At 43.1% G+C, this 3,205-nt stretch overlaps 1 pseudogene; it reads left to right on the plus strand.

The window, feature by feature from the left end:
* The first annotated feature begins 965 nt into the window (after positions 1-965).
* LOC125164497 (tubulin alpha-1B chain-like) lies at positions 966-2,308 on the plus strand (annotated as a pseudogene).
* Positions 2,309-3,205: the final 897 nt, after the last annotated feature.

Consider the following 3,205-nt stretch of genomic DNA (forward strand, 5'->3'; position numbering starts at 1 on the left):
CTCTCGGGGCTCAATCTCATGACCCTGGGATCATGGCCCCAGCCAAAATCAATACTTCGGCATTTAACCTACTGAGCCACCCAGGCGCCCAAAGAAATGTTTTAAATATAAAGATAAGTTAGAGGGTGCCTGGGTGGCTCAGTGGGTTAAGTGATATTGAGCCCCACTGACAACGTGCCTGCTTGAGATTCTGCTTGAGAGCCTGCTTGAGATTCTCTTTCTCCCCCTGTCCCTTCACCAGCTTGCATGTGTTCTCTCTTTCTCAAAGTAAATAAATAAACTTAAAAAAAAAACATTGTTTATAAATGACATAAAGATGCATTTTATTTTATTCTACCAAAGACTTGAGAAGACCCCTTTGCAAATTTCTGGAGCTTTTTCTCTGCACAACTTCCTTCTCACTGGTACTCTGTCTTGCATATTCTAGACACTTTGGTCTCCAAGATCGTAATTCAGACTCCTCAATTAAGCAAGAGCATTGGGCTGTGCCTGATTTCCTTTTTCTCATGTCACAATTCTGAAATTGCCTCTGGGCAGGGTTCAACTCATCCCCCCCCCAACCCCCGCTTCTCTCAAGTATCACACTCCTGTGCTGCCTGTTGTCCAGTATTTTGAAGATAGTTGTTTCATATCTTTTGTCCAGTTTGGAGTCAAGCTACTTTTTCATGAGCAAAAACTAAGATCTATAGTATAGGTGATTTGTAGGAGCCAAATGCAATGTTGGAACATGATATTTAAATTTATTATTTCTTTCTGAATCTAAGTAACATATTATGAGTTGTGTTGACAAACAGTACAAAGATTGCTCACATAAGAAATTAACAAAATGATCTAAACTCTACCATGACTCAAAAAGTATTATCTAACTTGAGTGCATTACTTACCTCGACTCTTAGCTTGTTGGGGGCTGTAACTGGGACCTGGTATCTGCTCTTGTTGCCTGAACCTGCTAACCCATAGCCACTATGCATGACTATATTTCCATCGACATTGGTCAGGCTGGTGTCCAGATTGGTAATGCTTGCTGGTAACTCTATTGCCTGGAACACAGCATCCAACTCAATGGCCAGATGCTAAGTGACAAGACCATTGTGGGGAGGAGGAGATGACTCGTTTAACATTTGTTCAGTGAGACAGGTGCTGGAAAGCACGTGCCCAGGGCAGTGTTTGTAGACCTGGAACCCACAGTCATTGATGAAGTTTGCACTGGCACCTCCCACCAGGTTTTCCACCCAAAGTAGTTCATCACAGGTAAGGATAATGCTGCCTATAGCTACACCCAAGGGAACTACACCACTGACAAGGAGAACATTGACCTTGTCTTGGACCGAATTGGGAAATCAGCTGGCCAGTGCCCAGGTCTTCAAGGCTTCTTGGTTTTCCACAGCTTTGGAGGGGGAACTGGCTCTGGGTTCATCTCCCTGATGATGGAACATCTGTTTGTCAATTATGGAAACAAATTCAAGCTGGATTTCTCCATTTACCCAGCCCCTGAATTTTCCATAGCTGTAGTTGAGCCCTATAACTCCATTCTCACTACTCATACCACCCTGCAGCACTCTGATTGTGCCTTCATGGTAGACAATGAGGCCGTGTATGACATCTGCCATAGAAAGTGCAATATTGAACACCCAACCTACACTAACTTCGTTGCCTTATTAGCCAGAGTGTGTTTCCATCACTGCTTCCCTCAGATTAGATGGAGCCCTGAATGTTGATCTGACAACATTCCAGACCAACCTGGTGCCCTATCCTCGCATCCACTTCCCCTACCCACAAATACTCCTGTCATCTCTGCTGAGAAAGCCTACAATGAACAGTTTTCTGTAGCAGAGATCAACAATGCATGCTTCGAACCAGCCAACCAGGTGAAATGTGCCCTCTGGCATGGTAACTACATGGCTTTCTGCCTGTTGTACCATGGCAATGTGTTCCCAAAGGTGTCAATGCTGCCATTGCCACCATCAAGACCAAGCATTCCATCCGGTTTGTGGGCTGGTGCAGCACTGGCTTCCAAGTTGGCATTAATTACCAGCCTGTGGTACCTGGTGGAGACCTGGCCAAAGTACAGAGAGCTGTGTGCACGCTGAGCAACACCAGAGCCATTGCTGAGGTCTGATATTGTCCGGACCACAAGTTTGACCTGATGTATGCCAAGCGTGTTTTTGTTCAGTGGTATACGGGTGAGAGTATGAAGGAAGGAGAGTTTTCTGAGACCTGTGAGGACACTGCTGCCCCTGAGAAGGATTATGAAGTGGGTGTGGATTTTGTGGAAGGAGAGAGTGAAGAAGAAGGGGAGGAACATTAATTACCATTCCTTTCAGCCCTGAAGCATGTCCCACTCAGAACTTCAGCTTCCACATTAGCTGAAAGCTTTCTGGTTAGATTGTCTTCACTTTTCACTGCGATCATGTCTTACTTTTCCTTGTGTACCTGTAAGATTTGTCCATCATACCTCAAAGTAAGAAAGAAAGAAAAAAAAAGTGTGTTATTTCATTTGGCCATACTGTCAATAGAACACAAATAATGTAAAATCTTGATTGTTATAAGGCACTTAGTAATTTTTCTGAAAAGGCAGGAAAATAAATTATGTGTAATATATAATAACTTATCATTTAGGTGTATCTTTATTTTATTACTGATATCAACATCCCTGGCCCATCAATAGATCGACCCAGACACGTGCAATAATTAAATCTAGTTGTCTTTGAAATTTTGCCAAGTTTCAATAACATTATAACAATCATTTTATAGATTTGATTTTTTTTCAAATTAAAAAAATTTTGTTTACATTTATTTATTTTTTTGAGGGAGTGAGACAGAGTGCGAGCTGGGGAGGGGCAGAGAGAGAAGGACACACAGAATCTGAATTAGGCTCCAGGCTCTGAGCAAGCATTCAGCACAGAACCCGATGCAGGGCTCGAACCCACGAACCATGAGACCATGCATGACCTGAGCTGAAGTCAGATGCTCAACCGACTGAGCTACCCAGGCGCCCCTATGGATTTGATTTTTGTTACAAAGGTATATTTTTCAAGGTGAAAACAAAACACATTTTATTTAATACTTCATTAACTTGATACTTAGGCATGTGGTATGTAGGCCTCTATTTCTTCTCTTTCCTCAGTCCTGCTGATGGTAGTGGTGGGCCTGTGGGAGAAGCAACCAAATTAAAAAAGTTAGGTATCAGGGGCGCCTGGGTGGC

The sequence above is a fragment of the Prionailurus viverrinus genome, chromosome B1, assembly GCF_022837055.1.
Source record: "Prionailurus viverrinus isolate Anna chromosome B1, UM_Priviv_1.0, whole genome shotgun sequence".
NCBI classification, from domain to species: Eukaryota; Metazoa; Chordata; class Mammalia; order Carnivora; family Felidae; genus Prionailurus; species Prionailurus viverrinus.